This window comes from Saccopteryx bilineata, chromosome 2 (genome assembly GCF_036850765.1).
Source record: "Saccopteryx bilineata isolate mSacBil1 chromosome 2, mSacBil1_pri_phased_curated, whole genome shotgun sequence".
Classification (NCBI taxonomy): domain Eukaryota; kingdom Metazoa; phylum Chordata; class Mammalia; order Chiroptera; family Emballonuridae; genus Saccopteryx; species Saccopteryx bilineata.
In genome coordinates, this window is record NC_089491.1 from 210,569,069 (window position 1) to 210,583,860 (window position 14,792).

The 14,792-nt window shown below is 35.6% G+C and overlaps 1 protein-coding gene and 1 pseudogene across 2 annotated transcripts in view; both read left to right on the forward strand.

The window, feature by feature from the left end:
* NCAM2 (neural cell adhesion molecule 2) overlaps positions 1-14,792 on the forward strand; it is a 577,130-nt gene that overhangs the window by 438,324 nt on the left and 124,014 nt on the right. The window lies entirely within an intron of this gene.
* On the forward strand, positions 5,143-6,433 carry LOC136323120 (mixed lineage kinase domain-like protein pseudogene; annotated as a pseudogene).

Consider the following 14,792-nt stretch of genomic DNA (forward strand, 5'->3'; position numbering starts at 1 on the left):
CAAATAAATAAAATTAGAAATGAGAGAGGAGAAATAACAACTGACACAACAGAAATACAAAATATTGTAAGAAAATACTATGAAGAACTGTATGCCAAAAAACTAGACAACCTAGATGAAATGGACAAATTCCTTGAAACATACAATCTTCCAAAAATCAATCTGGAAGAATCAGAAAACCTAAACAGACCGATTACACCAAATGAGATCGAAACAGTTATCAAAAAACTCCCAACAAAGAAAAGTCCGGGGCCCGATGGCTTCACAACGGAATTCTACCAAATATTCAAAGAAGAACTAACTCCTATCCTTCTCAAACTATTTCAAAAAATTCAAGAGGAAGGAAGACTTCCAAGCTCCTTTTATGAGGCGAGCATAATTCTGATTCCAAAACCAGGCAAAGACAACACAAAGAAAGAAAATTATAGGCCAATATCCCTGATGAATATAGATGCTAAAATCCTCAACAAAATATTAGCAAACCGGATGCAACAATATATGGAAAAAATCATACACCATGATCAAGTGGGATTTATTCTGGGGAGGCAAGGCTGGTACAATATTCGGAAATCAATCAATGTGATTCATCACATAAACAAAAAGAAGGAGAAAAACCATATGATAATTTCAATAGATGCAGAAAAAGCATTTGATAAAATCCAGCACCCATTCATGATCAAAACTCTCAGCAAAGTGGGAATACAGGGAACATACCTCAATATGATAAAAGCCATCTATGAGAAACCCACAGCCAACATCATACTCAATGGGCAAAAATTAAAAGCAATACCCTTAAGATCAGGAACAAGGCAGGGGTGCCCCCTTTCACCACTCTTATTTAACATAATCCTGGAAGTCCTAGCCACAGCAATCAGACAAGAAGAAGAAATAAAAGGCATTCAAGTTGGAAAAGAAGAAGTAAAACTATCATTATTTGCAGATGATATGATATTGTATATAGAAAACCCTAGAGTCTCAGTCAAAAAACTACTGGACCTGATAAATAAATTCAGCAAAGTGGCAGGATATAAAATCAATACTCAGAAATCAGAAGCATTTTTATACACCAACAATGAACAGTCAGAAAGAGAAATTAAGGAAACAATCCTCTTCACAATTACAACCAAAAAAATAAAGTACCTAGGAGAAACTTAACCAAGGAGACTAAAGACTTGTACTCAGAAAATTACAAAGCATTGATAAAAGAAATCAAGGAAGATACAAACAAGTGGAAGCATATACCGTGCTCATGGTTAGGAAGAATAAACATCATTAAAATGTCTATATTACCCAAAGCAATCTATAAATTCAATTCAATACCAATTAAAATACCAATGACATACTTCAAAGATATAGAACACATATTCCAAAAATTTATATGGAACCAAAAGAGGACACGAATAGCCTCAGCAATCTTTAAAAAGAAGAATAAAGTGGGAGGTATCACACTTCCTGATATCAAGTTATACTACAAGGCCGTTGTACTCAAAACAGCCTGGTACTGGCATAAGAACGGGCATATAGATCAATGGAACAGAACAGAGAACCCAGAAATAAACCCACAGTTCTATGGACAACTGATATTTGACAAAGGAGGTAAGGAAATACAATGGAGTAAAGACAGCCTCTTTAACAAATGGTGTTGGGAAAATTGGACAGCTACCTGCAAAAAAATGAAACTAGATCACCAGCTTACACCACTCACAAAAATAAACTCAAAATGGATAAAAGACTTAAATGTAGGCCGTGAAACCATAAGCATCTTAGAAGAAAACATAGGCAGTAAGCTCTCCGACATCTCTCAGAGCAATATATTTGCTGATTTATCTCCACGGGGAAGTGAAATAAAAGACAGGATAAACAAATGGGACTATATCAAACTAAAAAGCTTTTGCACAGCTAAAGACAACAAGAACAGAATAAAAAGACAAACTACACAATGGGAGAATATATTTGACAATACGTCTGATAAGGGGTTAATAACCAAAATTTATAAAGAACTTGTAAAACTCAACACCAGGAAGACAAACAACCCAATCCAAAAATGGATAAAAGAGATGAATAGACACTTCTCCAAAGAGGACATACAGATGACCAATAGGCATATGAAAAAATGCTCAACATCACTAATGATTAGAGAAATGCAAATTAAAACTACAATGAGACATCACCTCACACCAGTCAGAATGGCGCTTATCAACAAAACAACACAGAATAAGTGCTGGCGAGGATGTGGAGAAAAGGGAACCCTCCTGCACTGCTGGTGGGAATGCAGACTGGTGCAGCCACTTTGGAAAACAGTATGGAGATTCCTCAAAAATCTGAAAATCGAACTGCCTTTTGACCCAGCTATCCTACTTTTAGGAATATACCCCAAGGACACCATAGAACGGCTCGAAAAGGAGAAATGCACCCGCATGTTTGTGGCAGCATTGTTCACAATAGCGAAGATCTGGAAACAGCCCAAGTGTCCATCAGAGGACGAGTGGATTAAAAAGCTTTGGTACATATATACTATGGAATACTACTCAGCCATAAGAAATGATGACATCGGATCATTTACAATAACATGGATGGACCTTGACAACATTATACGGAGTGAAATAAGTAAATCAGAAAAAAAAAACTAAGATGAATCCATACATAGAAGGGACATAAAAATGAGACTCAGAGACATGAACAAGAATGTGATGGCAACAGGGGCGGGAGGTTGGGGGAGGTGGGAGGGTTTGAAGAAGAGAGAGGGGTTAGGGGAGGGGAGGGGCACAAAGAAAACCAGATAGAAGATGACAGAAGACAATTTAACTTTGGGGGAGGGGTATACAGCACAATCAAATGTCAAAATAATCTAGAGATATTTTCTCTCAACATATGTACCCTGATTTATCAATGTCACTGCATTAAATTTAATAAAAAAAAATTGAAGGAGAAATAAAAAGCTTCCCAGATAAAAAACAACTCAAGGAATTCATTATAACCAAACCAATGCTGCAGGAAATGTTCAGGGGCCTGTTGTAAACAGATCAAGTGGGATAAGAATATAGCAAAAAAGGAATACCACTTTAAAGAATAAAATGGCAATAAACAATTACATATCAATAATAACCATAAATGTAAATGGATTAAATGATCCAATCAAAAGACATAGGGTAGCTTCGTGGATAAGAAAACAAGGCGCGTACATATGCTGTCTACAAGAGACGCACCTTAGAACAAAGATACACATAGATTGAAGGTAAAATGATGGAAAAAAATTTTTTTATGCAAGTGGAAATGAAAAAAAAGCTGTGGTAGCAATACTTATATCAGACAAATTGAACTTTAAAACAAAGGATATACTAAGAGATAAAGAAGGCCACTACATAATGATAAAGGGAGTAATCCAACAGGAAGATATAACTATTATAAATATCTATGCACCTAATATAGGAGCACCTAAATATATAAAGCAGACTTTGATGGATTTAAAGGGCGAGATCAACAGCAATACTATAATTGTAGGGGATTTAAATACCCCACTAACATCACTAGATAGATCTCAAGAAAGAAAATTAACAAAGAAATAGCAGACTTATTGGACACACTAGATCAACTCGATTTAATAAATATCTTTAGAACCTTTCACTTTAAAGCAGGAGAATATACATTTTTTTCAACTGCTCATGGTACATTCTCTAAGATAGACCACATGTTAGGGAACAAAAATGGTCTCAACAAATTTAAGAAGATTGAAATCATATCAAGTACTTTCTTTGATCACAACGGCATGAAACTAGAAATGAACCACAACGGAAAAGCTCAAAAACTCTCAAACACATGGAAACTAAATAGCAGGTTGTTGAATATCAAATGGATTAAAAATGAGATCGAAGAAAAATAAAAACATTCCTAGAAACGAATGACAATGAGCATACAACAACTGAAAATTTATGGGACACAGCAAAAGCAGTACTGAGAGGGAAGTTCATAGCACTAGAGGCACACTTTAAGAAGCTAGAAAAAGCTCAAATAAACAACTTAACCCTGCATCTAAAACAACTAGAAAAAGAACAGCAAGTAAAGCCCAGAGCTAGTAGAAGGAAGGAAATAATAAAGATCAGAGCAGAAATAAATGACATAGAGGCTAAAGAAACAATACAGAGGATCAATGAAACTAGGCGCTGGTTCTTTGAAAAGGTAAACAAGACTGATGAACCTTTAACTAGACTCACCGAGAAAAAGAGAGGACTCAAATAAATAAAATTGGAAATGAGAGTGGAGAAATAACAACTGACACAACAGAAATACAAAATATTGTAAGAAAATACTATGAAGAACTGTATGCCAAAAAACTAGACAACCTAGATGAAATGGACAAATTCCTTGAAACATACAATCTTCCAAAAATCAATCTGGAAGAATCAGAAAACCCCCATGTTTGTGGCAGCATTGTTCACAATAGCGAAGATCTGGAAACAGCCCAAGTGTCCTTCAGAGGACGAGTGGATTAAAAAGCTTTGGTACATATATACTATGGAATACTACTCAGCTATAAGAAATGATGACATCGGATCATTTACAATAACATGGATGGACCTTGATAACATTATACAGAGTGAAATAAGTAAATCAAAAAAACTAAGAAGTATATGAATCCATACATAGAAGGGACATAAAAATGAGACTCAGAGACATAAACAAGAATGTGATGGCAATGAGGGTGAAGGGGTGGGGGGAGGGGTGATGGGGCTAGGAGGAGAGAGGGGGTGGGGGTGGAGAGGGGCACAAAGAAAACCAGATAGAACAGCGGTTCTCAACCTTTGGGTCGCGACACCGGTGGGGGTTAAAGGACCAAAACTCAGGGGTTGCCTAAAGCCATCGGAAATACATATTTATTATACAATACATTTTAAAATAAAATATGTATTTCCGATGGCTTTAGGCGACCCCTGTGTTTTGGTTGTTCGACCCCCGCCAGGATCATGACCCACAGTTTGAGAACCGCTGAGATAGAAGGTGACAGAAGACAATTTGACTTTGGGCAAGGGGTATACAGCACAATCAAATGTCAAAATAATCTGGAGATGTTTTCTCTCAACATATGTACCCTGATTTATCAATGTCACTGCACTAAATTTAATTTAAAAAAAAAAAGTAAACTAAAGGCTGACAGATGTCTGGGAGGAGATTTCACTGCTGCTTCAGGTGTCTCAGTTAGTGCCTCCTTCATGCATCACCCAAGAAGTAGGCTGGGAACAAGAAGATGAGCAAGATGCAGAGGAGGATTGGCAAGTCTTCCAAAGGCTAATTGCAGAAAGTGAAATGATTGAAGCTTCACTGGAACAATTGAAAACTGACACAGAAAAAATCCTGGAGATTGTGAGGAACTGGTCAGCCTTACAGAAATCCTTGAAGATCTCACAATATCAAATCAAGGAGATTAAGAAGGAGGAGCTTTCAGAACCTGATTGGATCCTGCTAAGGGAAAAATGAATTCAGCAAACTTTTTAAAGGAAAATACTATCAATTTTCAGTGGCCATAAAAGTATTCAACAATGTCCAGGCCAGAAACATCGGAACAGCAAGGCACACTTTCAATAATGAGATCAGGAATATGAAGAAATTTAGTTCTCTAACATCCTGCATATTTTTGGGATTTGCATTGATGAAGCAGTGACTGTGCCTCCATTCTCCATTGTCATGGAGTACTGTGAGCTCAGGACCCTGCGGGAACTGCTGAATCAGAAAAAGGACCTCAAATTAGCTGAGTGCATCTTCCTGGTCTTGGGGGCAGCCAGAGGCTTGCACAGGCTACACTATTTAGAAAGCCCCGAACTCCACAAAAACATCAGCAGCAGGAGCTTCCTGGTAGCTAACCACTATCAAGTGAAGCCTTCAGGATTTGAGTTGAGCAAAATACAGAATTCTATCAGTAGAGAAATTAAGAGAAAAGAAGCAGAGAGAGTCATTTCCATAGCATATATTTCACCTCAAAGACTGGAAAGTGTGTATAATAAATATGACATGAAAGCTGAAATATACAGCTTTGGAATTGTCCTCTGGGAAATCACCACTGGGAAGATCCTGTTTGAAGGTTGTAATTCTAAGAAGATGTACCAGCTGGTGGCTGTGAACCAGCACCAGGAGCCACTGGGTGAAGATTGTTCCTCACAGTTGCAGGAGATCATTGATGATTGCCAGGCATATGAGCCCTCCAGGCGGCATTCTGTTAACAAAATCTTAGAAAAACTGGCCGTCTTTTGAAAAGCTTTGGATTGAAACTGAAACTAAGGAGCCCCTGGACAAGAAGCTGGAAGTATCTATACCTCTTGGCCCTGTGACTATGTAGCTCTTCACATCACAAAGCAGAGTCTACACATAAAACTTAAATATTATTGTATGTCAATCATCCTTCAAATGAAGAGAAAGGAATACTCTCTTCTATAAACTTCAATGTTTATAGATGATGAAATTATATACCTGGGATTTCATTCAAAGTAATCCAAGGTGAGGGAAATAATTATAAAGCAAAAGGTAAAATAAGATTATCTCTGAGTTGCTAATTCTTGAATCTGGATGATGAATACATAGGGATTTATATGCTCTCTTCTCTTCTGAATATGCTCAATATTTTGCACAATGAAATGGTTTTTTAAAAGGAAAATAAAATGGAGTCTACTTTTCCACCATTTGAATCTGGGCTGGCATTGTGACTGGCTTTGGCCAGTAAGATATATAAGGGATGGTGTGCTCATTCCAAGTCTAGGCTTCAAGAAGCTGTACAAACTTCCACTCCTTCTCTTAGAACCCCACCCAGACATGACTGGGCTGTGTGCTGGAGAATGAGACCACATGGAGCAGAGACCACCTGTCCCAGCAGAGGTCATATTAGACCATCGGTTCTCAACCTGTGGGTCATGACCCCAGCGGGGGTCAAACAACCAAAACACAGGGGTCACCTAAAGCCATTGGAAAATACATATTTATTATACAATAACTTTTAAAATAAAATATGTATTTTCTGATGGCTTTAGGCGACCCCTATGTTTTGGTTGTTTGACCCCCGCCGGGGTCAGACCCACAGGTTGAGAACTGCTGTATTAGACCATGTGGCCAAACAGTGACCTAGTCACATGAGTGAATCCCAGTCAAGACCAAAGGAACCACACAGCTGAGCCAGACCAAGTTGCCCATTTTCAAAATTAAAATCCAAATAAAAAAAAAAATACTGCTTACAGCCACTTGCCTGGTGACCAGGAAATGAGGTGTGCTGAAAGGGCTGGCTTGTCTTCCAAAAAGAGAGGGGAGAAAGAGAGACAGATGATGAAAGGCAGAGGAATGCAAGGGACGACCTGAGAAGCTGACTCATCCAGTGCTGGAGGCGGCCATAGCTGGGGGAGGGGCTGATCCTTCCACAAAACAAACACTAAAGTGGTTCCGGGTCACAGATCTCTCCAGACAACTCTCCAGCTCCAATCAGCTCAACAGGACACAGCTGAAAACAAGAAGTGGGGATGAGGGGCAGTAACTCAGGTCTCAAAGGAGATCTGAGATACACCTACTCCTATTGAAGCTAAGAAAACACCCTGCCCCCAGAGAGAGTAACTAGCAGAAGAGGCCTTCAGAGTCTCAGGTTACACCCACTGTATTTCTGGATACAGTTTCAAATAAGCCCCATGCTGAGATCAGTAAACAAGACTATCACCTATTAAGAAAACAAACAAATCAAGACTTCAAAGGGGTCCAAATCTGAAAGTGGATTACAAATAATAGCTGACACCTACCCAAGAAGACCTAGAAATAACACAATTGAAAACTAGAGGCAGACAACACCAAGCCTAGACTCAACCAGCTCTACAAACAAAACACACAGACATAATGAGAAGACAGAGAAGTGCAATCCAATTGAAACCACAAGAGAAACCTCCAGGAAATGAACTGAGTGATATGGAAATAACCAAACTTCCGGATGCAAAGTTCAAAATAATGATTGTAAGGATGCTTAGGAATCTTAGAACAACAATAGATAGTCATTACAAACACCTAAATAAAGAAATAGCAAGTATAAAAAAGGATATTGAAATATTAAAAGAATCAGTCAGAAACGACAAATACAATATCAGAAATGAAGACCACAATGGAAGGAATTAAAAACAGAATGGATGGAGCTGAGGATTAAATCAGCGAGTTGGAGGACAATTTGAATGAAGGCATGAAAGCAGAGAAAAAAAAAAGAAAAGAGACTCAAAAAGTCTGAGGAATCTCTTAGAGAGCTCTGTGACAGCAAAAGAGAAATAACATATGATTCATAGGGGTTCCTGAAGAAGAAGAGAAAGAAGAAGGGAAGAATAAACATCATTAAAATGTCTATATTACCCAAAGAAATTTATAAATTCAATGCAATACCAATTACAATACCAATGACATACTTTAAAGATATAGATCACATATTCCAAAAGTTTATATGGAACCAAAAAAGAACACAAATAGCCTCAGCAATCTTAAAAAAGAATAAAGTGGGAGGTATCACACTTCCTGATATCAAGTTATGTTACAAGGCCATTGTACTTCAAACAGCCTGGTATTGGTATAAGAACAGGCATATAGATAGATCAATGGAACAGAACAGAGAACCCAGAAATAAACCCATAGCTCTATGGGCAACTGATATTTGACAAAGGACGTAAGAACATACAATGGAGTAAAGAGAGCCTTTTTAATAAATGGTATTGAGAAAATTGGACAGCTACCTGCAAAAAAATGAAACTAGACCACTAGTTTACACCACTCACAAAAATAAACTCAAAATGGATAAAATACTTAAATGTAAACCATGAAACCATCAGCATGTTAGAAGAAAACATAGGCAGTAAGCTCTCCAACCTCTCTCACAGCAATATATTTGCTGATTTATCTCCATGGGCAAGTGAAATAAAAGACAGGATAAACAAATAGTACTATTTCAATCTAAAAAGCTTTTGAGCAGCTAAAGGCTATAAGAACAGAATGAAAAGACAAACTACACAATGGGAGAACATATTTGACAATACATCTGATAAGGATTAATAACCAAGATGACACCTTCTAATGTCATCACTTACTGATCATCCTTTCTCTTTCTCTCTAGGTTGTCCTGCCAGTAGATTTAGCCAGGGTTTACTGCTTGACAATGTAGTCTAGCATAATGTGACCACCAAAAGTTAAGGTACTTGATTCTTAAAAAAACAAAACAAAACAGTCCAAACCTTAAATCCACAACCAGCCAGAACTCTGTGCCCATAAATCCTTGAATCTTCTGATTTCTCTTACCTAACTTCAGTGGAGTAGAGGCACCTACAAGGTTTTCCTAATATTGTCTATGGATTTTTGATAGCTATTTACTGATTGAGGCTAGCTCCTAGTTTGTGATAATTTAACAAGATGAGAGTTTTCTAATATATTTGGTATTACTAAAATAATATTTAAAAATATTATAGTATAAGCAGCTATCCTTAGATTTTAATGAACCTGTTGAATCTAATCCTAGGATAATAGTCAACTTATTTAACTTAATTCAAATTTAATTTCCAATTGTAAATAAAAAGAGATGGATCTAAACCCATAATTTTTATGAATTTAGATTAGGATCTTAATTACATTTTTTTTCATTCCGTTTTTACCAGGCACGTACTACCTACGAAGCATATTTTCCAGGAGTTGAGTGTATAGAATTGAATAATGCAAACAAAAACACCTGACTTTATGGATCTTATATTCTAGCATGGGAAACCAATAATAAACAAAACAAAGTAGCATAATATATAATACAGCAAACATTAAAAAGTGTTAAAGAGAAAGAATAATACAGTGCAATGAGATATGTCATTAGCTAATGGCACAATAATTATACATAGTAAACAACCCAAACTCAGTGGCATACAAAAATAATTCTCCATCTCAACTGAATTTGACTGAACCAGGCTAGTGTTGAATAGGGAACGCTACTTCAAATAGCAATACTTAACTCTATGCATGGGTCCAGCAACACTTGAGGCCAGGCTGACAAAGTGACCACTACAGGGAGGAAGCCATCTTATGGTGAACATAGCAGTGCAAGAGAACAAGCCCAAAAAGCAAATTAGAATGTTTGCTCATGCCACATCCAAAAAGGCATTTGGTTAAGCCCCTGTCAGTCCAGCTGGGTAATGTACTCCTTTTCTGTTGGGAAGGCTTTTCAAGTATTTGGTGAATAAAATGACTCATGTAAGAAGTACATTCCTATAAGTGATATTCAGAGTTAATTTAAAAATAATACTCAAATTTGTAAAAATATCTGTAGTTACATTTTTCTCTACGTTGCTTCAGACTTGCTTGTAAAATTATCACCTATTGAACAAGAAAAACCAAGATAATTCTTAAAAAGTTGTTATAAAGACCATAAAGAAATAAATGGTATTTTGTATCTATTATCCTTAAGATCTTCCAAATAATGACTAAGTTTAATAATATTTATTATCACTAGAAATAGTGTATTATTAGTGTTTTTAAAGATGCAAAATAATTGAGGGGACATACAAGTAGTGCAGTATTTCTAGGAAGCTGAATCTACTTATGAACTTCTTAGACAGTATCATAAAATAACAATTTAATGAATTTATAATTACATATGTGTTACAGAGATAGAAAAATATCTCTTAGAAGTGTATCATCACAATATTTTAAAGAAGTAGAACCTAAAAATCATATAATATTGATTTCTGTAACTTTAGTTTGAAAACCTATGTAAACTAATTTGACTTACTAAAATTATCCACACAGATCCCTTTATTTCATATTTATTTCATCTAGAGCAAAATGTGCTCTTTGCTTCAGTATTATTGAAAAGAACGGTTTGTGACCTATGATGTAGATGAAGGCTCTCTGTCAAAAGCAATTCACCTCTTTAAATTATTATTTTTAGCACATTATTCAAAATTCTTTATATGTAGCAGGATATCAATATTACTTATTAAATATACATAACTTAATGACAGGTCTGTCTTTTTAGAAAATCTTTCTTTTTCCTGTGTGTGTTTAAAAGTCTCCCAAAGTTATAAGAGCAATTTTCAAGGTAGCCACCTAATATTTTAAAATATATTTTATTTTTTGATACATTTCTTTTTTGTGATTTTGCTAGATTTAATAAATGAGTTTTCCCCAGTAGTCTTAAATCATCAGTACAAAAACAATTGATTTAAATATATTTTTGCCTTGAGCAACATATCTCATTATGATAGCTTATTTTATTTATTTTTAAGAGATGTTTATTTTAGATTTTTTTTTTTAATAAATTTTTATTAATGGTAATGGGATGACATTAATAAATCAGGGTACATATATTCAAAGAAAACATGTCTAGGTTATTTTGTCATCAAATTATGTTGCAAACCCCTCGCCCAAAGTCAGATTGTCCTCCGTCACCCTCTATCTAGTTCTCTGTGCCCCTCCCCCTCCCCCTAACACTATCCCTCCCTCCCTCTCATGTCCTCCCTCCCCCCCCACCCTTGGTAACCACCACACTCTTGTCCATGACTCTTAGTCTCATTTTTATGTTCCACCAATGTATGGAATCATGTAGTTCTTGTTTTTTTCTGATTTGCTTATTTCACTCCTTATAATGTTATCAAGATCCCACCATTTTGCTGTAAATGATATGATGTCATCATTTCTTATGGCTGAGTAGTATTCCATAGTGTATATGTGCCACATCTTCTTTATCCAGTCTTCTATTGAAGGGCTTTTTGGTTGTTTCCATGTCTTGGCCACTGTGAACAGTGCTGCAATGAACATGGGGCTACATGTGTCTTCACGTATCAATGTTTCTGAGGTTTTGGGGTATATACCCAGTAGAGGGATTGCTGGGTCATAAGGTAGTTCTATTTGCAGTTTTTTGAGGAACCACCATACTTTCCTCCATAATGGTTGTACTACTTTACAGTCCCACCAACAGTGAATGAGGGTTCCTTTTTCTCCACAGCCTCTCCAACATTTGCTATTACCCGTCTTGTTGATAATAGCTAATCTAACAGGAGTGAGGTGGTATCTCATTGTAGTTTTGATTTGCATTTCTCTAATAACTAATGAAGCTGAGCATCTTTTCATATATCTGTTGGCCATTTGTATCTCTTCCTGGGAGAAGTGTCTGTTCATGTCCTCTTCCCATTTTTTTATTGGATTGTTTGTTTGTTTGTTGTTGAGTTTTATGAGTTCTTTGTAAATTTTGGATATTAGGCCCTTATCTGAGCTGTCGTTTGAAAATATCAGTTCCCATATAGTTGGCTGTCTGTTTATTTTGATATCAGTTTCTTTTGCTGAGCAAAAACTTTTAATTCTGATGTAGTCCCATTCATTTATCTTTGCCTTCACTTCTCTTGCCATTGGAGTCAAGTTCATAAAATGTTCTTTAAAACCCAGGTCCATGATTTTAGTACCTATGTCTTCTTCTATGTACTTTATTGTTTCAGGTCTTATATTTAGGTCTTTGATCCATTTTGAATTAATTTTAGTACACGGGGACAGGCTGTAGTCGATTTTCATTCTTTTGCATGTGGCTTTCCAGTTTTCCCAACACCATTTGTTGAAGAGGCTTTCTTTTCTCCATTGTGTGTTGTTGGCCCCTTTATCAAAGATTATTTGACCATATATATGTGGTTTTATTTCTGGGCTTTCTATTCTGTTCCATTGGTCTGAGTGTCTATTTTTTTGCCAATACCATGCTGTTTTGATTATCGTGGCCCTATAATATAGTTTAAAGTCAGGTATTGTAATGCCCCCAGCTTCATTCTTTTTCCTTAGGATTGTTTTGGCTATTCGGGGTTTTTTATAGTTCCATATAAATCTGATAATTTTTTGTTCCAGTTCTTTAAAAAATCTCATAGGGATTTTGATGGGAATTGCATTAAATTTGTATATTGCTTTGGGTAATATGGCCATTTTGATTATATTTATTCTTCCTATCCAAGAACAAGGAATATTTTTCCATCTCATTGTATCTTTTTCGATTTCCCTTAACAATGCTTTGTAATTTTCATTATATAGGTCCTTTACGTTCTTTGTTATGTTTATTCCTAGATATTTTATTTTTTTTGTTGCAATCGTGAAGGGGATTATTTTTTTGAGTTCGTTTTCTAATATTTCATTGTTGGCATATAGAAAGGCTATGGACTTTTGTATGTTAATTTTGTATCCTGCGACCTTACTGTATTGGTTTATTGTTTCTAATAATCTTTTTGTGGAGTCCTTCGGGTTTTCGATGTATAGGATCATATCATCAGCAAAAAGTGATAGCTTTACTTCTTCTTTTCCGATATGGATGCCTTTTATTTCTTTGTCTTGTCTGATTGCTCTGGCCAGAACTTCTAGCACCACGTTGAATAAGAGTGGAGAGAGTGGACAACCCTGTCTTGTTCCTGATTTAAGGTAGAAAGTCCTCAGTTTTATGCCGTTTAATAGGATGTTGGCTGATGGTTTATCATATATGGCCTTTATCATGTTGAGATATTTTCCTTCTATACCCATTTTGTTGAGAGTCTTAAACATAAAATTGTGTTGTATTTTATCAAAAGCCTTTTCTGCATCTATTGATAAGATCATGTGGTTTTTGTTCTTTGTTTTGTTGATATGGTGTATTACGTTAACCGTTTTGCGTATGTTGAACCATCCTTGAGATTCTGGGATGAATTCCACTTGATCATGATGTATTATTTTTTTAATATGTTGTTGTATTCGGTTTGCCAGTATTTTGTTTAGTATTTTAGCATCTGTATTCATTAGAGATATTGGTCTGTAGTTTTCTTTCTTTGTGCCATCCTTGCCAGGTTTTGGTATGAGGGTTATGTTGGCCTCATAAAATGTGTTTGGAAGTATTGCTTCTTCTTCAATTTTTTGGAAGACTTTGAGTAGAATAGGAACCAAGTCTTCTTTGAATGTTTGATAGAATTCACTAGTATAACCGTCTGGGCCTGGACTTTTATTTTTGGGGAGATTTTTAATAGTTTTTTCTATTTCCTCCCTGCTGATTAGATTTTTTTTTAATAATAAAATTAGATATATAAAAATTCCAGATTATATCCTAATAAACCAAGGAAATAATTTCATCTAAGTACATGCACTTACATTTTAAATTTTTATTTAGAAATAGAAACAGACTCATGTATATGGAGAACAGACTGATAGCAACAGAGGGGATGGAGGTTGGGAGGCTCGGTGTAAAAGGTAAAGGGATTAAACAAAGAAAAAAATTCATAGACACAGACAATAGGATATTAAATTCAAGTGAGGAAAGTGGGTGGTGGGAGAAAAAAAAGGGTGAAGGGAGAATGGTAATAAAAGGAGACTTCATTTGGTGTGGTGAACACAATACAGTATACAGATGATGTATCATAGAATTGTACACCTGAAATATATATAATTTTATTAATTAATGTCACCCTATTAAATTCAAATTAAAAATAAAGCTAAAAAAACTTAAACACTGAATTATTTTTGATTTGCACAATTAAATATTTCTTCCTAGAACAAGTAGAGATTTTTTCAGTATAATGTAATAATGTAAGAGACAAACATAATTATTTCTAACATCTCTCTTTTACTGAAGTGGAAAAAAAAGAAAACAAAATTCTTTTTCAATTTTAATACCGTGACACACTCTGATGTTATTTCACATCAATAAACATGAATTATGTAAGTTACACAATGTAGTACCACTAAATCTGAAAAATTCCAAAGAAACTGGCATCATGGTTATTGATGAAATAATTTTAACACTGTTGTATCTCTGTGACCAATCTTTCTTT